Below are 26,225 nucleotides of genomic sequence, written 5' to 3'. Positions count from 1 at the left end.
TCACATGTGCAACGGTAAACATACGTGTTGCCCAAAGGCGTCTTGCATATGGAACCAGCATGAGTGTAGCTTGGAGCTCTGTGATGTCAGTATAACACTCAAAGAACTCTAATTGGATACCTGAAAATAGACCAAACTTTCACCTGTTCACTGTAGGCAGCAGCTGCGTGAGATTGATGGCACGCTCACGGCGGTGTATATGTGGGCGCGTCCTTGTGGTGTCTGTGTTCTACAAATAGGTCTTCGCCCCTGTCCGGTCGCGTCAGCAGCGGTGCCTAGGTGGTCACGTATTTCAAGAGGAATTTCTCAGGTGTCAAGTATGAAAGGGATGCCACCGCTTCATGCTTGGGGGACCTGAACGGGCAGTTGCCTGTGGCGTGGCTGCTGGCAACCGTGGGGGCTGTCAGTGCATCCCAACTTCTGGGGTGTCTGTGGTGGCCTCCTATGCAGTCTAGTGTACAGGGGACGGTGGGTGGTGGCTGTGCGCATGTCTGTTGCAGTATTTTGCGAGCAGGTCTGTAGGCTGCGCTATGTGTTATTTCGTCAGTTTACGAGTTGATTTGACATCGGTGCACTGCATTATTTGGGAGGAGTTTGCATGTATGTGTGGTGTGTACTGAAATTTATTAGGTAATTTAGGAGTTGTTTGCCTGTCTACACAGCATTATTTCCGTAATTTAGGAGTAGTTTATAGGTCTGTAGGCTGTGTGGCGTGACCCCAAGCATGTCAGAGCGTGTGTTTTGTATCAGTGTGATAAATATACTATCTGAAATCCATACCTAAATTAATTGTTCAAAAATAAATAAAGTACACTTCTTCCTCTCTCCAGTAGCCCAGAGTGTTATACTGACATCACAGAGCTCCAAGCTACACTCATGCTGGTTCCATATGCAGCCATCATGGGTTACATCACGGAATCGACGACAGTGCTCTCTGATGGTCGCACTGTGCACTAGGCAGTTGGACACCAGACCCCATGGTGACCACACTGTTTCCCACCATTTCCTCCTGCCATCTTGTATTACATCACAGAACGGACGACAGCGCCCTTTGGCAGCAGTATTGTGTACTAGGTCAGTTGGACTCTAGATCCCATGGCGACAACACTGTTTTCCTCCATCCCCCCCTCCTCATCTTGGATTACATCACGGAATGGACGACAGCGCCCTCTGGTGGCAGTACAGTATACTAGGTCAGTTTGCACTCCAGATCCCATGGCAACTTCACTTGATGCTGGTACTGCCTCTAGTTGTTCACATAAATAGTGCATGCAAAATACTTATGTCTGGCACATGTCGAGTACTCTTCCTGCCATTTCCTAGGATGAGGTGGTGGTGGAATGACTTAGGTTAGTGGAGGTAGTACAACTGTCCTTTCATTCCTGCCATTTTCTTAGATGCAGTGGAGGTAGCCCAATTCACCTATCTTCCCGCCAAATCCGCAATCTTAGATGATCTCACAGCCGCCATCTTGGATGACATCATGCACTGTTGCCAATTCTGTAGGCCACCAACTTTGATGATGTCATCGCTGCCATATTGGATACATCTTACATCAATGGAGAGTGGGGTGACACGTAGGTTGCTCTACTACTGCCAGTAACAATTCTAGTATGTGAATTGGTCCCATGTGTTCCTTTAATACAACCTGGTGTGGATCCAAAGCACTCAAGCAGAACTCAAAAATGTGTCTTACTTTCTCTTGTACAGATGAACCAAACTTTGCTAAAATTGTCCCCATAAACTGAAGTCAAGCATTCACTTTCCATGCTTCAGTTTTTACCTACTCATTACATTTCATATGACTTTCCACTGATACACCTAGATGTTTAATCGACATGAATCTGTCGAGCAGCACACTGCTAATGCTGTAGTGTAATATTACGAGTATACTATTCGTACTCATTTGCTTTCACATACATTTTCCCGCATTTAGATCTAGTTCCCGTTCATCACCCCCAACTAGACATTATTTCTATGTCATATTCCAACCTCCTACGATCACTCAGTGATGACACCTCCCCATACGCCACAGCATTATCAGCAAACAACAGCAGATTACTGCTCACTTTGTCTGACAGATTGGCAGTGTATCCAGAAAATGAGAGTAGACATGTCACATTTCCCTGGCTCACTCCCAGTGATACCTTCGTCTCTGATGAACATAGGCCATCAAAGACAATGGAATGGGTTCTATTATTATTAAGAAGTTTTCGAGCCACTCACATACAAGGAAACCTATTGTGTGTGCATTAACAGTTTGCATTGACACATGATAATAGTGTATCACTGTGGGTTCTGGGCCAAATCGCTGAATCAGCACCTGTTAGAACTTTTTATCAGGTGTCATGTTACAACAGCTGTAACTGTATATGTCACAATTAAAATCAGCCTAGCCCTGCGCTCTCTTTGCTTTTCCTTTCTACACTAACTGCCCTCTGCTACCCTCCCCGCATAGTGCTCTCTCTCTCTCTCTCAACAGGAATCATCATTTGAGGTCTGTATACAGTAGTGAAAAATATCGTCATGGACGCCCAGCAGAGATCTACTAGAAAGGAGGAGGAGACTGAAAGTAAGTATTTATCCACAAATAATTATTGTTATTTTTATTAATATATCCTATTACACGTTCTTGTTCTTTCAGCAATGCAACGAGCTCCAGCTGAGAAGTAAATTCAAGCCGCAGAAGACCTTCCAGATTTATCAAACCTGCAACCTTTTCACTGTTTTGTACGAACATCATAGCTTCCTCAACTTGCTGAGGCTCAGTTAAGTTGCACAAGATCGTTGGTATTCGCCAACACATGTACATTGACTGGCAGTCTATCTACGTGCCTGAAAATAGGCCCAGAACCTAACAGCAACTTTGGCATCGTTAGAGAAGTACAAAGTGCGCAATATGTTTTTGATATGAGTGGGACTATCTGTGCACGGGAGATAAGGAAGAACATGAGGACAGTGTGTAGTGCTCTCATACACCAATTGACACTAAAATCTTAGGGTTCCAATAGTGGATATGTATGGTGAAGCTATGCTTGAATCAACTTCAGAGGAAATATGTATTTTAATAAAACATTTGGGTGTTGCAAATTTGGATGGTTTATTCTGTGTGTTAGTAATGGCTACAGACAGATTAATGGTCTACCATCCAAACGTAAATGGACCAGTGTATAAATCCATGTATTCTCTGAGTGCCATAGAGTGTATGTGAGCACCCTATATGCATTAAGTCCATTGAAGCAGAATTCACAGATGGTATACTCATATATACAAGGGTTGAATGAAGTAATGCCCACACCTTCGTTAATTGGGTTTTGATGGGAATATTTCAATAAATGTAACGCAGAAATAACCCTTAGGATTTGATCTTTAATTACCAATATTCACTTTTCCACATAATCACCATCCAATTGGGTACATTTTTGCCAACGATGAACAAGTTTTCTGAAGTCGTCACAGAGAAAGCCAAGACACTGTTTTTACAACCACAGTCTCACAGTTCTCTCAACGTCTTCATCAGAATCATAATGATGTCCCCACAGATCGTCTTTCATTATCAGGAACAGATGGAAGTCAGACAGTGCTAAATTTGGATTGTATGGAGGATGCCATACGGTGGTGAGATTCAGTCTCTGAAGTTCTACTGTGGTGGCACGTGAAGTGTGTGGCTTGGCACTGTCATGCTGCAGGAAAACATTTCCGTTTACCTCTCGGTCCCTTGTTAGCCGTCGCTTCACTGTTCGCACCATTGTGATGTAATGCTCTGAATTTATTGTTGTTCCACGATCTAGCAAATCAACATGGATAACCGCATCTGCGTCCCCGAACACTGTGACCATGATTTTTCGAGCTGAGGGCTTCCCCTTGAATTTCTTTTTCTGGGGCAAGTCTTTGTGTCGATATTCCATAGATTGACGATTCGTCTCCGGGACGTAATGGTGTACCCACGTTTCGTCTCCTATCACAACTGAATGGAGAAAGGAGTCTGTGCGCTTTCAGGACTCAGCATCTGGGGTACCCATTGTGCACACATCTTCCGATAGCCAAATATAGCAATAATATGACCCACACGTTCTTGAGAAATGACGATTGTGCTTGCAGTTTCTCTCTGAGTGATATGACGATCGTCCTGAATCAATCTGTCAACATTTTGCTTGTGAAACTCGGTGGTTGCTGACACAGGCCGTCCAACTCTTTGATTGTCACGCAGGTCAGATGTTCCTGTCTCAACATCTTTAAACTTACACGCTCAACGACGCACAGTACTCACATCAACACAATCACTTTAAACTGCTTTCATTCTGTGATGAATCTGTGGTGTCACCGCCAGACACCACACTTGCTAGGTGGTAGCCTTTAAATCGGCCGCGGTCCATTAGTATACGCCGGACCCGCGTGTCGCCACTGTCAGTAATTGCAGACCGAGCGCCACCACACGGCATGTCTAGAGAGACGTCCTGGCACTCGCCCCAGTTGTACAGACGACTTTGCCAGAAGGGGATCACTGACAATTACGCTCTCATTAGCCGAGACGATAGTTAGCATAGCCTTCAGCTACGTCATTTGCTACGACCTAGCAAGGCGCCATTATCCTTTGTTATTATTGCTATTATACTTCTGTATCATCAAGAGCGATGTTCTACAGATGTGGATTAAGGTTAAGTATTACAAGATTTTCGTACTTTATTGCAATTCTCAAGACATTGTCCTGTTCTAGACCTCACGCCAGTCTGCGTGTATTTAAACGCGTGCATTTCGGCCTCCTCTAGATATACAGCAGAATCTCCTTTGAGGTGTCACCTTTTGCTGTCAAGAATTCAATGACTGCACGTTGCTTAAATCGCATTGACCGACCGTCTGCGCAGGGTTCCATACTTTACACAGTAACAACACAACCGTGCAATGCTAAGGTTTCCCGCCTACTGCTGCTGTAGAGAGGAGTCTATGGAACAAGCCAGTATCACCCGGATACCAATGCTGCAAGCTGTTGAAGAGTTACGAAGGTGAAGGCATTACTTTTCAATCAATCCTCGTTTACTGTGGCACTTGTTGGACTGAAAGCTATACAAACTGAATTTAAGTCTTATACATAGCAGCTATTGAAAAAACTTTGCTCAACACAATGAGTGTAAAATATCATCCAATTGCACATAAACACAAGAAAATTCAGGGCTTACTTGAAAGGCTTGAACACTGTCGTCGCTGTCAGGGCATGAGACGCCTCTGCGGTGAAGCGGCGCACGTGTGTCGACTGAGCAGAACTCTGATCGACCACCATGGAGCTGCTGTGGTGGTCCCCATCTCTCCTGGTGACGAATAAGCCCCAGACCACCCACAAGTGCCCACCTGACAGGTAAATCCTGCACAGGTGGTGCTACAGCCAACGTCCCAGGCCACCACTGCTTCCAGCTACAGCTGGTGGTGCAGGTAGAACAACTACTAGAGAGATGTCGCCTCAAAGCACACAGTCAGCCACAATCTGCATTCAAATCTTAATAATGAGTGAGATGTAGTTACAGTAACTCAGTGGTAACATGTTACTCAATAAGCTGCCTATAATTATACATAATACTATTAATGCCCTTTTCTTACAGTGAAGTTTAATACTAAACATAATTCGTACTGATGTGTAAAGGAGTCTAAATGTGGTAGAAAAGAAGTGTGCAATGCAGAAGTTACAGCACATTTTGAATTATTATCCAACTCATAATTATGTTGTAAAACCAGTAACTTTGGCTTATTATTAACAATACTTCTTTGCAAAAAGTGACCGATATACTTTTTTTTTAATCTGTGCACTATGTATACCTTTCAATCATGTTCAATATTTTAGATTTAACTTCTCTTTACATTTTTATACTAATACATAATCTGCTTTCTCTCATTTAATCACACATGATATTTACGTTTAATTATTTATACAAATTAAAAACAAATAGTGAAGAATCTATTTCCCCAATAAACCTGTTTTTCTTTTCTGAATCGTTTTCTATGTGCAATATATATAGTTGGTCTAGCAGCAGCAGTTGAAGAAAGATCACACATATATACATGTAAACATATATACAATATGCACAAACACACATGTGTGCAACATATATTTTGTACAGATTGCGTGCACATATAGTGTACTTTCAATTAACATGTGTATATACATACAAACAACAATGACAAACATGACAAACACCTCATCTGGCTATTCTACACACACACACACACACACACACACACACACACACACACACACACACACGCACACAAATACTCAATCACTCTCAAGCAAACAGGGTGAGAATGGGAGCATCTCAATCCCACCCACACAAATGATGAAGTATTTGCGACACACCAACTTTCAGATGTAGTATTGTTACGGGGTGTCGATGGTCGAACCTGAGACTCTAGATGGCCTAGCTGAAGCAGGGACCCACCGCGCTGTATTTCGTCCGGAGGCCAAGTTAGTTCAAGAGCGTCAAGGGGCAATGCAGAGTGATACAGCGGTATTCAAAAGCATTCTTTTATTCACATAATTTACAGTACTCCGATGGGTGCATCATAGTGTCGGCGTGCCACCCACAGTGTTGTCCCACGAGTCCAGCCGGCTCAGCAACTCCTGGTATGCAGACGCTGCCCCTTCATCATAAGGGCCACTCAGCTGGAAGTGTAGCCCCCACCATTCCAGAGACTTCTACGGTCACTGGTCCTCGCCGCCCTTTGTCCTGTTTGACCTGCTATGTGTGACAATGGGATGAAGGTGTACGTACTGGTCACCCGTTTCCCTCGGGCCGCCGCTGCTCCCAGTACAGGACCGGACTCTAACCCTGGCCCTCCTGGATGCTATGCCGCAACTTGTGGCTAGAGGTGCTTGCCGGATGACAACACCCACGGCCGTCTCTGGCGCTGCTGCAGTGCTGTCACCCATCCTGCAGCGTATGCGTCGCCTAGACGCCGGTATGCCAGGTGGGAAGCGAACGTGGTCCATCCTGCGCCAACTGCAGAGCACTGTCACTGCATTCCTTCAGGCAGACGATGCAATCTCCAAGTAACCAGCTGCCGTTCTGTCCCGCCAGTGTTGTGTCCGCAGAGGAGGAACACAGCCCAAACAAGTACATAGAAACTAAGTACAGATTTACATAGAATATTTACAACATCACTGCCAGGCTGGCCGCTATAAGTATAGATCAGCACAGGTCCGACCCGACTCTCGAGTGACCTGCTGGAGAGCTGTCGAGAACACAGCAGTGTTCCAGAGTAGGCTGCTGGAGAGCTGTCGAGAACTCAGCAGTGTTCCAAACCGATCTGCTGGAGAGCCATAGAGAACACAGCAGTGTTCCAAAGGGGCCTGCTGGACAGAAATCAAGAACACAGCAGTGTTCCATAGCGGCCTTCTGGAGAGCCATTGAGAAAACAGAAGTGTGCCAGAGCAGCATGCTGGAGAGCTATCGAGAACACAGCACTGTGTCAGCATGGCCTGCTGGAGAATTCATAAGGTATTCTCCATGCCTGTACACACCCATCCAATCGATTCAGTTTGAAATGTGTCTCATCTGACCGAGCAACATGTATCCAGTCATTAGCTGTCAAATGTTGGTGCTGACAGGTCCAGGCAAAGCGTAAAGCTTTGTGTCATGCAGTCATCAAGGATACATGCGTGGACCTTCTTGTGGTAAGCTCCAATGGGACCAAACTGCTGAGAGCCGGCCGAAGTGGCCGTGCGGTTAAAGGCGCTGCAGTCTGGAACCGCAAGACCGCTACGGTCGCAGGTTCGAATCCTGCCTCGGGCATGGATGTTTGTGATGTCCTTACGTTAGTTAGGTTTAACTAGTTCTAAGTTCTAGGGGACTAATGACCTCAGCAGTTGAGTCCCATAGTGCTCAGAGCCATTTGAACCAAACTGCTGAGGTCATCGGTCCCTAGGCTTACACACTTCTTGGACCCTGCAAGCCACGAGGCTTACACACTACTTAGTCTAATTGAAACTAACTTACGCATTCCCAAGGGAGGACTCTAATCTCTGAGAGGGGGAGCTCTGATATGTCTAGATACGACTCTGACAGGTGGCACATACGAAAGCATCCTGTCTGATCACCTGCATCCACTCATGTCAGTTGTGCATACCTGCGGATTTGGGCAATTCCAGGAAGTGTCAGCGTGCACACCATTCAACGAAACAACATCGATATGGGCTTTCAGAGCCGAAGTCCCAGTCGTCTACCCTTGATGACTGCACAACACAACGTTTTACACCTTGCCTGGACCCATCATCACCTGTCGATGACTGGAAACATGTTGCCTGGTCAGACGAGTCTAGTTTGAAATTTTATTCAGTGGATGGATGTGTATTGGTATGGAGACAAACTCATGAATCTGTGGACCCTACACGTCAGCAAGGGACTGTTGAAGTTGCTGGAGGCTCTGTAATGGTGGAAGACATGTGCAGTTGGAGTGATATGGGACGCCTGACACGTCTAGATACCACTTTGACAGCTGAGACGTACGTAAGCATCCAGTCTGATCACCAGCATTCATTCATGTCCATTGTGCATTCCGACGGACTTGGGCAATTCCAGCAGGACATTGTGACACGCTACACGTCCAGAAGTGCTACAGAATGGCTCCAGGAACACTCTACTGAGTTTAAACACTTCCACTGGACACCATCTTGCTGATCAGGGCCCAAAAGTGTCAAGAGATGAACGGTGGTGAGTTTTAACAGCTCCTATAGCCAGATTATTACTGTACTGCCTTGCCCCTGCTGTGTTTCTTTGTGCCCAGAAACTCTGTTCTCCAGACCACCTTTATTTGGCCCACCATATATCAACAGCCGTTCTGCGTGCGCGCCATTAGTAACTGAAACGGGAGAGCGACGAAATGGCAGCGGTGGCATGCACTATAAGACAGCTTCTGGTGAAAAAGAGGACAAATGTTCCCGACTGTTGTGCGACCGTTTTTCATGTGGGGGACTATATGTGTCAGAGACTGGAACAGTATGAAGCTGTACAAACGAGTACGTTTCTAGTGTGGAAATGCAAGCAGACATGCTGCAGAGCAGTCGCAGATGGATCGAAAAGAGACCAGAGAGCCTTCCAGATGACGAAGTAATATCGTTGAAGGGTATCAGGTGATCGTGTATAGCTGCACTTTACCTCGACACCATCTCCGAAACGACATTTCTTCTTTATGAGAACTGTAGCAATCGGTTGTAGGAGTTAAATGAGAAATATGAATCAAAATGATAATTCAGAAAATTTTATTGAATTAATAACATGAGAATCCCAACAGCCTTGCCGCAGTGGTAACACTGGTTCCCGTCAGATCACCGAAGTTAAGCGCTGTCGGGCTGAGCTAGCACTTGGATGGGTGACCATCAAGCCTGCCATGCACTGTTGGCAAGTGGAGTGCACTCAGCCCTCGTCAGGCAAACTGAGGAGCTACTTGACCGAGAAGTAGCGGCTCCGGTCTCCTAAACTGACATACGGCCTGGAGAGCAGTGTGCTGACCACACGTCCCTCCATATCTGCATCCAATAACGCCTGATGGTTGAGGATGACACGGCGGCCGGTCGGTCCCGTTGGACCTTCCATAGCCTGTTCGGATGGAGAATAATATGAGAATAGCATTTTAATTCTTTCCTTGCTTTTTGTTTTATAAATGTATTACAAACCTCACTACAACGAAAAATTTGAAGCGAAGCTGACCTCTGAATTGGTGAGAAGTTAATGTACATGCCGCACCCCAGGAGGCGCATCTCCGGGCCCGCGGCCAGTTCGTTTGGTGTGGGTGTGAGTGTGCGCTGATATGGAACTTCTTGGCAGATTAAGACCTTGTGCCAGACTCGAACTTGGGACCTCCGCCTTTCGTGCGCAAGCGCTTTACCAACTGAGCTACCCAAGCACAGCCAACAACGCCTGCTCGTAGCTTTACTTCCGCCAGTTGGTAGAGCACTTCCCCGGAAAGGCAAAGGACTCGACTTCGAGCCTCGGTGCGGCACACAGTTTTAATCTGCTATATAAATATAAATTTACAGGGTGTTTCAAAAATGACCGGTATATTTGAAACGGCAATAAAAACTAAACGAGCAGTGATAGAAATACACCGTTTGTTGCAATATGCTTGGGACAACAGTACATTTTCAGGCAGACAAACTTTCGAAATTACAGTAGTTACAATTTTCAACAACAGATGGCGCTGCGGTCTGGGAAACTCTATAGTACGATATTTTCCACATATCCACCATGCGTAGCAATAATATGGCGTAGTCTCTGAATGAAATTACCCGAAACCTTTGACAACGTGCCTGGCGGAATGGCTTCACATGCAGATGAGATGTACTGCTTCAGCTGTTCAATTGTTTCTGGATTCTGGCGGTACACCTGGTCTTTCAAGTGTCCCCACAGAAAGAAGTCACAGGGGTTCATGTCTGGCGAATAGGGAGGCCAATCCACGCCGCCTCCTGTATGTTTCGGATAGCCCAAAGCAATCACACGACCATCGAAATATTCATTCAGGAAGTCAAAGACGTCGGCCGTGCGATGTGGCCGGGCACCATCTTGCATAAACCACGAGGTGTTTGCAGTGTCGTCTAAGGCAGTTTGTACCGCCACAAATTCACGAAGAATGTCCAGATAGCGTGATGCAGTAATCGTTTCGGATCTGAAAAATGGGCCAATGATTCCTTTGGAAGAAATGGCGGCCCAGACCAGTACTTTTTGAGGATGCAGGGACGATGGGACTGCAACATGGGGCTTTTCGGTTCCCCATATGCGCCAGTTCTGTTTATTGACGAAGCCGTCCAGGTGAAAATAAGCTTCGTCAGTAAACCAAATGCTGCCCACATGCATATCGCCGTCATCAATCCTGTGCACTATATCGTTAGCGAATGTCTCTCGTGCAGCAATGTTAGCGGCGCTGAGGGGTTGCCGCGTTTGAATTTTGTATGGATAGAGGTGTAAACTCTGGCGCATGAGACAATACGTGGACGTTGGCGTCATTTGGACCGCAGCTGCAACACGGCGAACGGAAACCCAAGGCCGCTGTCGGATCACCTGCTGCACTAGCTGCGCGTTGCCCTCTGTGGTTGCCGTACGCGGTCGCCCTACCTTTCCAGCACGTTCATCCGTCACGTTCCCAGTCCGTTGAAATTTTTCAAACAGATCCTTTATTGTATCGCTTTTCGGTCCTTTGGTTACATTAAACCTCCGTTGAAAACTTCGTCTTGTTGCAACAACACTGTGTTCTAGGCGGTGGAATTCCAACACCAGAAAAATCCTCTGTTCTGAGGAATAAACTATGTTGTCTACAGCACACTTGTACGTTGTGAACAGCACATGCTTACAGCAGAAAGACGACGTACAGAATGGCGCACCCACAGACTGCGTTGTCTTCTATATCTTTCACATCACTTGCAGCGCCATCTGTTGTTGAAAATTGTAACTACTGTAATTTCGAAAGTTTGTCCGCCTGAAAATGTACTGTTGTCCCAAGTATATTGCAACAAACGGTGTATTTCTATCGCTGCTCGTTTAGTATTTATTGCCGTTTCAAATATAACGGTCATTTTTGAAACACCCTGTAGATACACCTGTGTAACCAAGTGTCGTAATATAAAACTAACTCTCGAGTCTGTAATTCAGGACAGTGGTAACCTACATAAGAGAATAACAAGTATTTAATAAATAATAATGAAACCAATTCCTTATTAAAAAACCTCTAGCCCACATAAATAATTTGAAAGTTCTATTTGCATTTCGCGCGTTATTACCACCTACTGCGCATATGCGCCAGGTCTATCCGCCGATGGTGTAATACGTCTGCGTGAACCAGCCTGTAGTCACAGATATGCACACGTGGGGCGCTGGTGCACTGGTGTACGATTTAGGTGCGTCGTGTAACAGGGGCTTAAACTTTGACATGAACGTGAGACGTACACCAGACGCAGTCAGAAAGGGCGACACAGACTCTGTGCCAAGGGGAGTGGTGGTGTCAGGAAGGGCACCCTATAAGGAAATCTCGCTAAGGGCGCGTCGCACGCAATCGTCCGAAGCGACAACCGGCGAGCGACCCCTGGATACGCGACATTCCATCAACGAGTGGCGGCATCGGGCCGACATCTCGGCTGCCCTGCGTGCGACATACCACCTCCCGCTGCAAGATCGCTGCCTAGAGCCGGCCAGCTGTTTCTATGAAACGGCGCCCGTAAACTGTAACGCACTGTAGCTCGAGATGAAAATGAAGCGAAAAGGACTACTGTGCACGAAATTTGCGGAGGGAGGAATCTTTATGGAGAATTTCATAATTTATATCATCAGCTACGAAGATCAGCAGACAAATTCTTCGAATACACATGAATGAGCAAAGGAGCATTCGACTATTTCATCCGTAAACTGAAGACTAATGTTTTTTATATGATGAGGAAATTGTAACAGCCAATAAATGCGGACGAGTGACTGACAACCGCTATCCTAAATACAAAAGAATAAGGGTGGTGACTGATATCGCGCTGTGGTGTAATGTTAGAGTACTTGATTTGCAGCTGCGGCTGATTCAAAGATCTGGATTCGGTCCGTGCGACATCGTCTATTTTAACTGACTGGGCTACAATTCTGTATACTAAGTTTGATGTGCATTGTTTACACTGCATCGCTATTAAGGTCTTGCCAAAGTACTCGATCTCTAAGTGTATACACGCGTATCCCAGTACATTACACATATTAAATTCCTAAGAAATAGAATGAACAACCATGAAATTTTACCAATATTTTATTGTTGCGAACGTAATTTTGTGAGCAGTCAGTGTTAAGTCGAAGCGTTGTTGTTAATCTAAGTAGTCTCTAAAAAGCAAAGCATATAAAAATTTCTGAAAAGAAAGTCAAAGGTTTTGTGAAATGATTTGTCTGAAAGTACGAAATAAAAGATATTAAACATTTGATACACCTTATATTCTGTTCATGAGTTCGAGCATCATTGAAAGGCATGTCGAATGGTTTTTTCAGGTCTATTTACTTATTTTAGACAAATCATTTCACAAAATATTTGACCGATTTCTTTCACTTTTTTACTTTCCAGTTTTATTCAGGTAACGTGATCTTATCGACAAATCATTTGCCTTCCTAACGTCTTCTGTTCTCGAAAATCCTAACTTTGGTACTTGATTCGAGGGAACCCTTTTTGACATTTAAACATCGTACCAATGTATCTTCTTATGTGCAAAATAGCTAGGGCTTCAACAGATGAAGTTTGTTATACTTCATTTACGTAGCTTGCAGCAGCTTTTCATGAAATGTTCAAATTTTTTCTGAACTCAGTAATTACTTTTCCTTAATTATCCTGATTACTTTAAAGCAATTAAATATTTTCATGCAAAACTAGACGTCACGCTGGTCACTTTCATACCCTGTCTGCCTGTTTCTCTCTCCTTGTTTGTCTATGAAAATTGAGACAAAACGTCACCGTGAAATTTATAGGGAGTCTTGTTTTCGCGCTGCTTATAAGTTTGACGAAAACGTGTCGAGTGTTAACCGTACCGTAAAATAGTCCTTTCTGCGTGCTGTAATTTCTAGAAACGTCGTATCGATATCTTGAATCCTTTGCGAGATGCCACGATTTTTACGACCAGTTTATTCCCGACGCGGAGGAAAGGATTCGGACGTGTGTATGACAATCAATACCTCGAGAATGAAAAGAGGTATCATTCCGCTTTCAACTTTAAATACAATTTAGATACATTTATTACATTTGACATGCAGTAATGTATGGCCTAAAATGAACTACACGGAAAGTCTGCGCAATGTGATTTTACCTTTGCAAAGTCTTAAAAATTTCGTGCATCCATGTACTCAGTTTTATGCTCCACAGTAACTATGACGAATAACGAAAATAAATTCAAATGTTTATCGAGTGAAGGTTGCAAGCGCGTAAGATGCGGAAGAATCAAATTTTTCCACCGAATAGTTTTCTTAAAATCGGATAATAAGTGTTTCATAGCCTACCACCCGGCTAGCCGCACGGTCCAACGCGCTGCTTCCCGAGCGGGAAGGCGTGCCGGCCTCCGGCACGAATCCGCCCGGCTGGTTAGTGTCGAGGTCCGGTGCGCCGGCCAGCCTGTGTATGGTTTTTACTGCGGTTTTCCATCTGCCTCGGCGAATGCGGGCTGGTTTCTCTCATTCCGCCTCAGTTACACTGTGTCGGCGATTGCTGCGCAAACACTGTCTCCACGTACGTGTACACCATACTTACTCTACCACGCAAACATTTGGGGTTACACTCGTCTGGATGAGACGTTCCCGCGGGGGGTGGCGGGGTGGGGGGGAGAGGGGTGGTGTCCACTGGGGGCCAAACAGCACAGCAACCCTGGATTCAGTGTGGGGTGGCGGTGAGGTGGGTAGACTGCTGTGGCCTGTTGTGAGGATGTGAACCACTGAGGGCTATGGCGGAACGAAGCCTGTTGTGTCTAGACAAGACAGCCTAGACACAATGAGAGGAAGCCGAAAGGCACGCGCTTAAACTCACGCAGGCTGGCGTGAGGTCTGAAACAGGATACGTAATGAATGCTATAAAGAAAAGTACGTAGCTTCTGGAATACTTAACTTTAATCCATAATTGTAGAACATGGCTCTTGATGATACATGCTTCATATAATAAATATCAATTGAATACGGCGCCTTGTTAGGTCGTAGCAAATGTAGCTGAAGGCTATGCTAACTATCGTCTCGGCAAATGAGAGCGTATTTGTCAGTGTAGCATCGCTAGCAAAGTCGGCTGTACAACTGGGGCGAGTGCTAGTACGTCTCTCTAGACCTGCCGTGTGGTGGCGCTCGGTCTGCTATCACTGACAGTGGCGACACGCGGGTCCGACGTATACTAATGGACCGCGGCCGATTTAAAGGCTACCACCTAGCAAGTGTGGTGTCTGGCGGTGACACCACAAAGCCACTCCGTCGTTTCTAGGTCCCCGGTTCAATAGACAGTAGACAATACAGTTCCATAGCCGCCGGCGCATTGCTGCGCTGCTCTGCGCAGACGACGTGTGGCTGTCGCCTTCGCTGTAGCGCACGCCACAGCGTCGAGATCCAAACACGTGTGACGGGCGTCGCCCACGTGGGACGCTTCCGCAGCCACACCTGCGGTGGTGTTTCGCAGTCCGAAGCTGTCGCGTGCCGTCGGTCGCTGCTGTCGCTTACGCAGGACGCGGCCTAACGCTGCCTGGACTGGCAGTATCTGACAGACAAACGGGGAGAAGTCAATGAGGGCGAGCAGAAGAATGGTTCAAATGGCTCTGAGCGCTATGGGACTTAACATCTGAGATCATCAGTCTCCTAGAACTTAAAACTATTTAAACCTAACTAAGCTAAGGACATCACACACATTCGAACCTGCGACTGTAGCGGTTACGCGGTTCCAGACTGAAGCGCCTAGAACCACTCGGCGAGCGTGCCGAAGAAGTTACGGCTGGTTTATGGACAAACTGGAGGAATCCTCACAATATTTCATAGGCTGCAGCAGCAGTTCAAGAATTTCTGGTCAGATACGCGTATTTACCAACGAAATAGTTTTCCCCCACTTCTGTAGACGTATTATTAATCGTTTTACATGTCTCTGAGACATTCTTTTTACCTGATTTTTCTTTTACTCTGCGTGAAATGGCAGTAGCCTTCCCAGCCCTGAATCAAAATGCAGTCTTTTTCCCAAATTCATGTTACACACTTCTAGAGGTTGTACACATGACTTAGTAGATCAACTTCTACACAGGAACACACGTCCAGAGACGCTACAGAGAGTCAGTGTTATAGCGCCGGCGGCTGTCAGTGTAATACGAGCGATGCCCTGATAGCAATGCACCGTATTTCTTTTCTTCAGCAATTCTTTATTGAATGTAATGAGAATTATACATACGAAAGACTGGTGTTTTATCTACACCCCTATTTTTCCACGTAATCTCCATCCTGTCCTATGGCCTTCCTGCAGCGCGAAACAAGGCCGTGTATGCTCTGTCGTTGTCCTGGTGGCGGAGCCAATGCTTCACTCTGTGAATCACCTCCTCATCGTCCTTAAAATGTCTTCCACGAGTGGCGCCCCTTAATGGCCCAATGAAGCGGAAGTCCGAGGGCGGTAGGTCAGAGCTGTGGGGTGGATGGGGTAACGCTGTCCCACCCTGTTTTGCGATGTGTTCAGCAGTCCTCACACTTATGTGGGGCCGAGCCTTATCCTCTTGCAGCAAAACATCTCCTGTTCTGCTGTGGCGCCGACGTCGCCAGCAGTGCGTCTTGAGTTTTGCTAATGTGTTGATACATGCTCTAGCATTCTGCGTGGTGTCTGTCTGTTCTAAGTCGTGTCTCCCTACCACTTCCGCGCAACGACGCTCTGAGCGTGTTTTTTAGGGAATTGACTAGTTTGAACCTGGGACCTGTTGCTGGTAAGGAGACGCCAGACCACACATGACATGTAGAGTTCAGAAGAGTTCAGTGAGACTAGCGATGATATAATCAAATACTTAATGATTTCAGCGTCAGCTCCACTGCACTCTCAGTAAAAGAATCTTAATACTAACTAAATTTAGTGGAAGGGGTTCAAGGCTTTCCTATTTTTAGTTAGCTGGTAAAATAACGTCGAAAAATCAGTTAAGTTTACCACTGGAATTTTTATTCTACTCACAAAACATTGTTTATAAATTGCACGATTGATAAAAGGAAATATTTTAATACAGGATGATAAAAACCTACTGCGTTCAACAAAAATCTGAACCAATATTCCCTCAATGGGTTTCCAAGTTCTACAATGGATTGAAGGATGACCTATTCCATATGACATCTATAATCTAGTTTTAAATTAAGTTTCATAAAAGAGAAAACTATCAAAAATGGTCTACAGAGACTCTCAATTATCTTTAATTACTTATTTAACTTGTCGTAAATTACAGTGGCTGATGTGGCTTCTCAATAATTATATAACAGAAAAATCATCGCGTTACAGATTTTAACTTCTAGTAGCAAATGTGAATACCATGAGCTTTAATTGACGATCGACATTAGTATTATGCAAAAAGGGGATGTAACAGATGAGACTTCTGCAGTTCTGAGTGAAGCCTTATGTGCTCTTATGCGGCATCGCGTGCGTTCATTACCTTGCCATTGGTCAGGCAGTGTCAGGGGGCGGAGGGTGGCGCAGCTCCACACCTCGCCATCTCAGAAGCAACCCTTCTCTATCCTCTCCTTACTACAATTTACTAGAGTTGGTTTAAGAAAAGCTATCTGGCTGTGTTTTCAACTGACCAATCAAACTCTTAATGTTAACCTTAAGCTCCACCTACAAAAATTCTGTCTATCCAATGAGAAATGTTATACTTTTCGTGGGGGTGGGGGGGCAATGTTTTTAACGTTTGCAGCGTAACAGAGACGCGTACAGTCTCACACTAAAAGTGCAGCTGGTGTGGTCCTTTTAGTGTTATCGTAAGATTTATACTGTTCTTCTGGAGGGCTCTATCTTTTAACATGGGCTGGGGGGTGGTCTTGGCGGTCGGCGGGCGACGTGGGTGTCTGTCCCTTATCGTAGGGCCTTCTAGCTTAACGCGGTTCTGCTCTCAGCTTCTGTTCTCGTTCCTCCCCTCGGAACTGAGTCTGTTTCACGGTGGGAAGGTATGACATGCATTCAGGCGTTCTTGTGTTAGTCTGTGGTATTCCATTTGCTCACTCATTGATCATATTAGTTTGGTTAATTTAATGTCAGGATTTATTCGGAGCTATGTGACATACTGCTGGATTTGCTATCATGTCAGGGTTTCCATGGAAGGTGTTGGATTTGCCTGACACCTTACAATGCTTCTGAATTAATGGCGCCGCCCCTTCGCATCACAGTCCCAGAACACAGTGATCAGGACGTTAACAGTGAAAGCTGTTGCTTTGAACTTTTTCTTCTGTGGGGAGCGGGAATGGCGCCATTCCATCGACTGTCGTTTTGTTTTGGGCTCAAAATGGAGAACCCAAGTTTCATCTGCTGTCACAATAAGGGACAAGAAGGCCTCCACCTCAGCTTCAAAAGGTTGCAACAAATCAAGACAAATCTTTTTTCTGTCCGATTTGTGTTCCACGATTAGAAACCGCAGGACCCGCCTAGCACATCCTTTTGAATATCCAAGAGTGAGGATAATTTCATCGACGCTTCCTTTGCTGATCGGCAGTTGCAGCGCCAACTGCCGAGTCGAAATGCGTCTGTCCTCGCTAATGACAACATCAGCTCGCTGCAACATGTCAGGTGTGATCGCTGTCGATGGTCTCCCCGACCGCTGCAAATCGTGGAGCTCCGCCGAAACGCCTTCTGATGACCTCACCCTCTGTGTGCAGCGACTAACTCTACTTCTGTCGGCACCAGATGCCCCATAGACTCTGCACAAGCGTTTGTGAATATTCCCCACAGTTTCCTTCTCTACGATGAAAAATTCAATGGCGACAGGTTGCTTGTAACGTACGTCACCTACAGACGCCATTTTGAAACTGTCCTGCAGCTACGCTATCTGTCGGAAACGACTGAAACTTGGCGCACTCACTCAGGACACTTGAAATAATACACAAGTAACGTTTCGCATTCGTAGCGTTGCTTTCAGCTGAGAAAAAAATTGCGGTCCGTTACTTTCTGGGTAACCCTTGCGTTTTTTTTCTTCGCCATTGGTCCCATTGTTTAATTTATATAACATTTGAGAATTAATATAATGAAAAAAACACGTGCATTTTCATGAAGTTGTAGTGAATTTCATAAGTTATTCCACTATTTACTATTTTTAATTACATTTTCAAGGACCGAGGTTCAAATGGTTCAAATGGCTCTGAGCACTATGGGACTCAACTGCTGTGGTCATAAGTCCCCTAGAACTTAGAACTACTTAAACCTAACTAACCTAAGGACAGCACACAACACCCAGCCATCACGAGGCAGAGAAAATCCCTGACCCCGCCGGGAATCGAACCCGGGAACCCGGGCGTGGGAAGCGAGAACGCTACCGCACGACCACGAGATGCGGGCAAGGACCGAGGGAAAGGCTTGCAAAACCCAAGTCAAACGTCGATAAATAATGCTAGGAATGCCTTTATTCAGTGAAGCAGAAAGTCATACTGTGCCAGACCACAAGAGTAGTCGGAATTGCTCTCGACATCACACGTTGCTGGGTGGTATTTGTCATACAGACATGAAAAACATAAATTGAAACGGCATCCACTACATCGAATGAATGCAGTTTTCCCGCGCGTACAGGGAACGTTCAAAGGGAAAACACACCTCGTTACGTTTTAAAAAATCTCCCTTTATTTTTTGTTTAGCTTTATGTAGATTACAAATGAAAATAAAATTTGGAACGGGAGTCGAACCGTCCCTTCACACACGTTCGTCTTACGTAGCTAGAACACTATCCACTTTTCTTTATCTTATTCTGTTCGTTGCATTTGTTCGGGGCCGACGTCCCATGACACCCGTTCAGTCTCATCTTTGATCCATTCACTCACTCTTTTATTATGGAGGACAAGACACTCAGTCTTTTATTATAGAGGACAAGACACTCAGTCTTTTATTATAGAGGACAAGACACTCAGTCTTTTATTATAGAGGACAAGACACTCAGTCTTTTATTATAGAGGACAGCTAACTCTCTCACCGAACACGCTGAGCTACCGTGCCGGCGTCTCCCTTGACCACCATGAACTCTATCATCCAGGACCAACGTGCTGATACACAAGCCACGTAGCAGGCGTATAAAACTATTTTCTCGGATCTACCACAGTAGAGCACCTTACTACATGCACATTATGTTGTTTTAATGGCCTACTAAAGATACACAGCGTTTGAAGTCAACCAGTGATGTCAACGTCGTGGCCTCCTTTCCTTAGAAAGTGTATTTTTGTGCAGACATACACCTTTTTAAAATTTAACAATGCCTGTTGACATGAAGAGTCAAAAAATAAGGTAAATTGGAATCTCAGTGGTATTCGTTGGAGGATTCTGGTGCGAGTTCCCACACACCGACACTAGTACAATACCTGTGATAGCACACACTAAAGAACAAGTGCATACACTAGTTAAGCGGATTCTGACCAGTAACGAGGCAACTGACCATCACAGGCGGTGTTCAAAATGGCCACCACACGCTTCCAGTTTGGTATGGAACGATTGCTGCACGCGTGCTGGGATTTCTGCGGAGGTGTCCGACCAGGCTGTAGTAACAGGTCAATACATATCATAGGATGTAGTTGGTATGTCCCTGTAGGCAGCATGTTTCAGCTTTCCCCACTGATAAAAAAAAGTCTACAGACGTCAAATTCGGGAAACAGGTCCTCTGCATCCAGTCCAACGATTTGTAAATAATTCGTGAACACATGCTGTAGCACTTCGTGAACTATGGAGTGTAACAGCCATTACATTGGTACCACGTGTTCCTTCTCGTCTGCAGAGGAACGTCTTCTAGTATCCGTGGAAGCTAGTCTGTTAGGAGGCTGCTTTCAGTGTTCTGTCTACGAAAAACGGGCCTATGGGCTGATGGTTCGCCGCTCCACACCACACGTTTACACTGCAGGGTCGCTGACGTTCCACCTGATGAAGCCAATGGGAATTGTCAACAGACCAGTAGTGCACGCTTTGGCAATTTACCTGGACATGATTGGTGACTTTACCACTAAACAAGACACATAATACATCTGGACTATGCTGGAGTACGTGATAAGGGTGGAACATATGCTGATGCAGAATGCGTGGGCCGTTTTCTCGTGAACTTGCACGGGAGTTGGCGTGCGGATCGACTGCCACAGCGCCAAGAGCATTTGCTTCCCGCTCCTCTGTTGTCACTTGTTTCCTTCTGTTACATTGTCTAGGTGTTACACTGTCACTTTCAGCAAGAAGTTGATAAACAAATGTCGAGATGGTTGACATCTATGGGGACTTCTTGCCGCTCACACCGTACAAGAACGTACTGCATTCATCCTACACTCTCCATACACCATAAGCATGTAGGCTCTTTCTGTGTTGGTAAATCGCATAGTCCATTGACGAACAGGTGCTTTGACTCTTCTTCTTCTTCTTCTCCTGCCTTTCTCCAGCATTGTCACAGGGTCGGCATGGTGATGGTCGGATCAGGCATGGTTAATTTAAGAGGTCGCCGGATGCCCCTCCTGTGGCCACCTCTTTGAAGACAACACAAACACCAAGTCCCTGAGCGGAGAAAATACACTTTTTAATAATTTTTACAATCTGTCTATTTGCTAGCAGTATGAGCCCCTGACTACCAATCCATACTGTGAACACCACACTTTCCATTTTCGCAGTATTTGCGACTCAAATTTTAGGTAATTAATACCTCCATACGTACAGTTGGCCAAATTCTTGAATGAAGTATATTCGCTATCCTTCCCATAAGAGAATGACTTTCGTAGCCAGAAGCATCACAATCTACATCAACAGTTTTCAAAAATTTTTGTCGATGGAGCCCTAACGTCAAAATAAATGTTTTACAGAACTTGAAAATGTGCAAAAACTGGTTGTATGTTCACTATTTAATTAAGATCCTTTAACAAAAATCGTACATAAACGGATGTATTATACATTACTGACTTCTACAGCAGTATACAAAACAATGCACAATATGACAATTTATAAAATGACACTGTGTTGATTCCACCATAAGTAAATGAAATTGCTTCCATTTAAAGTGAGATATGAAGCATATTTTTTAAAATATTTCATCAACTTTTTAATGTCAGGCTTGATACAAGAGAGTTGACAACACGTCAGATTTAATATCTAGTGTATTGCGGTATTTCGTCGCTGTAGCTGCACATTACTCGCACTGGTCTACGGGTAGCGTCTTTGATTAGTAATAAAAACGTCCTCAGTCCCAGGTTCGAAACCCACCACCGCTTAAAATTTGAATAACTATCAGCAATTGCCAATGATGACTTCTGGCATAGTGAACCTCATTCTGCCAACGACTTTGTCAAAGAAGCCAGAGGAGCAGACAGAGGTCCATGGTTCTCTCTCGTCTTTCGGGTGGCAAACGGCTCCTAATGCCGGAACAATAATGAATGATCAACGGCGTGAGCATACAAAACGGGAAGGAAGTCACTGCAATAGAGACACATAACGTGTATCTAAAGGATATGTGGACTGTGACTGATAAAGTGTCACGATGATCTCTCCATTGGCAAAAGATTCCAGAACAGATCTTCGGATGCAGACTGCCAGGGAGGAGTAAAAGATTTAATAACTAACGAACGGGTAACGTTCTACAACTAGGGGCATGTAGTGTCATAAGTTTGACGTGGTAGGGAAGCTAGAACACCTGAAGAGAGGAATGATAAGGCTCAAACTGCATATAGTGGGTTCACTGAGCTGAAATAGAAAGAAGACAACGATTTCTGGTCAGATGAGTGTAGGGTAATATCAACAGCAGCAGAAAATAGTATAACGGTACAGAATTCGTTATGAATAGGAAAGTGGGGCAGCGATAGTGTCACTATGACCAGTTGAGTGATAGCGTTGTTGTCATCAGACTAGACTGCAAATTAACATCGACAACGATAGTTCAGGTATACATGCCGGCATCGCAAGCTGAAGATGGAGAGGTAAAAAAAGTGTATGAGGATCCTGAACGAGTAATGCAGTATGTAAAGGGAGACGAAAATATAATAGTCGTGGCGGAGTGGAATCCAGTTGTAGGAGAAGAAGAAAAACTTACAGGAGAATATGGGTCTGGGAAAAATAATCATAGAGGAGAAAGACTGAGTTCTGAGTTCTGTAATAATTTCAGCTACTAATAGCGAATACTCTATTCAAGAATCACAAGAGGTGGAGGTCTACTTGGCCAGGAGATACGGGAAAATTTCAGTTATATCATTATCAGACAGAAATCCGAAATCGGATACTGGATTGTAACGTGTACCCAGGAGCAGATATAGACTCAAATCATAATGTAGTGGTAACGAAGAGAAGTCTGATGGGTAAGAGATTAGTGTGTAAGAATCAATACCCAAATAAGTGGGATACAGAAATGCTAACAAATGGAGAGGTACGCTTGAAGTTCACTAATGCTATAGATACTGTAATAAGGAATAGCTCAGTAGGCAGTAGAGTTGAAGAGGAATGGACATTTCTAAAAAGGGCAATCACAGACGTTGGAAGTAAAGACACAGATACAAAGAAGATAACTGCGAAGACACCTTGGGTAACAGAAGAAATACACTCCTGGAAATTGAAATAAGAACACCGTGAATTCATTGTCCCAGGAAGGGGAAACTTTATTGACACATTCCTGGGGTCAGATACATCACATGATCACACTGACTGAACCACAGGCACATAGACACAGGCAACAGAGCATGCACAATGTCGGCACTAGTACAGTGTATATCCACCTTTCGCAGCAATGCAGGCTGCTATTCTCCCATGGAGACGATCGTAGAGATGCTGGATGTAGTCCTGTGGAACGGCTTGCCATGCCATTTCCACCTGGCGCCTCAGTTGGACCAGCGTTCGTGCTGGACGTGCAGACCGCGTGAGACAACGCTTCATCCAGTCCCAAACATGCTCAATGGGGGACAGATCCGGAGATCTTGCTGGCCAGGGTAGTTGACTTACACCTTCTAGAGCACGTTGGGTGGTACGGGATACATGCGGACGTGCATTGTCCTGTTGGAACAGCAAGTTCCCTTGCCGGTCTAGGAATGGTAGAACGATGGGTTCGATGACGGTTTGGATGTACCGTGCACTATTCAGTGTCCCCTCGACGATCACCAGTGGTGTACGGCCAGTGTAGGAGATCGCTCCCCACACCATGATGCCGGGTGTTGGCCCTGTGTGCCTCGGTCGTATGCAGTCCTGATTGTGGCGCTCACCTGCACGGCGCCAAACACGCATACGACCATCATTGGCACCAAGGCAGAAGCGACTCTCATCGCTGAATACGACACGTCTCCATTCGTCCCTCCATTCACGCCTGTCGCGACACCACTGGAGGCGGGCTGCACGATGTTGGGGCGTGAGCGGAAGACGGCCTAACGGTGTGCGGGACCGTAGCCCAGCTTCATGGAGACGGTTGCGAATGGTCCTCGCCGATACCCCAGGAGCAACAGTGTCCCTAATTTGCTGGGAAGTGGCGGTGCGGTCCCCTACGGCACTGCGTAGGATCCTACGGTCTTGGCGTGCATCCGTGCGTCGCTGCGGTCCAGTCCCAGGTCGACGGGCACGTGCACCTTCCGCCGACCACTGGCGACAACATCGATGTACTGTGGAGACCTCACGCCCCACGTGTTGAGCAATTCGGCGGTACGTCCACCCGGCCTCCCGCATGCCCGCTATACGCCCTCGCTCAAAGTCCGTCAACTGCACATACGGTTCACGTCCACGCTGTCGCGGCATGCTACCAGTGTTAAAGACTGCGATGGAGCTCCGTATGCCACGGCAAACTGGCTGACACTGACGGCGGCGGTGCACAAATGCTGCGCAGCTAGCGCCAATCGACGGCCAACACCGCGGTTCCTGGTGTGTCCGCTGTGCCGTGCGTGTGATCATCGCTTGTACAGCCCTCTCGCAGTGTCCGGAGCAAGTATGGTGGGTCTGACACACCGGTGTCAATGTGTTCTTTTTTCCATTTCCAGGAGTGTACTTCAGTAGATCGATGAAAGAGGGAAGTAGAAAAATGTTCAGGAAAATTCAGGAAAGCAAAAATACAAGTCGCTAAGGAATGAAATAAACAGAAAGTGCAGGGAAGCTAAGACGAAATGGCTGCATGAAAATTGTGAAGAAATCGAAAAAGAAATGATTGTCAAAAGGATTTATTCAACATGTAGGAAAACTAAAACAACCTTTGGTGAAATTAAAAGCAACTGCGGTAACATTAAGAGTGCAATGGGAATCGCACCGTTAAATTCCGAGGTGAGAGCGGATAGGTGGAGAGAGTGCACTCAAAGTCTCTACGAGGGGCAAGACTTGTCTTATGTGATAGAAGAAGAAAGAGAAGTCTATTGAGAAGAGCTAAGAAATCCAGTACTAGAAACAGAATTTGAAGGAGCCGTGGAGGACTTACGATCAAATGAGTCAGTAGGGATCGATAATATTTCATCAGCGTTTTTAAATTCATTGGAGGAAGTGGCAACAAAACCACTATTCACACTGGTGTGAACAGTGTATGTGTGTGGTGACACACCATCAGACTTTCGGAAAAACTTAATCCACACAATTCCGAAGATTGCATTAGCCAGCAAGAGCGAGTATTATCGTACAATCAGCTTAAGAGCTCATGCTCCAGGTTGCTGACATGAATAACACACAGAAGAATGGATGAGAAAATTGAGGGTGTGTTAAATGACGATTAGTTTCGTTTTAGGTATGGTAAAGGCACCAGAGAACCAATTCTGACGTTACAGTTGATAACGCAAGTAAGACAAAAGGACAATCGACACACGTTCGTAGGCTTTATCGACCTGGAAAAAGTATTCGACAATATCAAATGGTGCAGGATGTTCGAGATTCTGAGGAAAATAGAAGTAAGCTACAGAGAGAGACGGGAACATACAATACGTACAATAGCCAAAAGGGAATGACAAGAATGGAAGACCAAGTACAAAGTGCTCGGATTAAAAAAGGTGTAAGACAGGAATGTAGTCTTTCGCCTCTGCTGTTCAATCTGTACATCGAGAAAGCAACGACAGAAATAAAAGAAAGATTCAAGAGTGGAATTAAGAGTCAAGGTGAAAGGAAATCAACGATATGAAGTGCTGGCGACATTGCTAGCCTGAGTGAAAATGAAGGAAAAGCACACGATCTTCTGAACGGAATGAACAGTGTAATGACTACAGAATATGGATTGAGAGTAAATCGAAGAAAAGACAGAGGTAATGATGAGTTGAAGAAATGAGAACAGCGAGAAACTTAACATCAGGTTAGATGGTCACAAGGTAGATGAAGTTAACTAATTATGCTACATAGGTGTCAAAATAACCAATCACGGACAGCTCAAGAAAGACGTCAAAAGCAGACTAGAATGGGCAGAAAGAGCGTTCCTGACCAAGAGAGGTCTACCAGTATCAAACACTGGTTTTCAATTGAGGAAGTACAGCATTGTACGGCAGTGAAACATGGACTGTGGGAAAGTTGGTAAAGAAGACAATGCGAAGCATTTCTGATCTGGTATGACAGAAGAATTTTGAAGATTAAATAGACTGATAAGGTAAGAAATAAGGAGATCCTGCACAGAATTGAAG

The sequence above is a fragment of the Schistocerca americana genome, chromosome 11 (assembly GCF_021461395.2).
Source record: "Schistocerca americana isolate TAMUIC-IGC-003095 chromosome 11, iqSchAmer2.1, whole genome shotgun sequence".
Taxonomy (NCBI): Eukaryota; Metazoa; Arthropoda; class Insecta; order Orthoptera; family Acrididae; genus Schistocerca; species Schistocerca americana.
Note: the sequence above shows the minus strand (reverse complement) of the source record.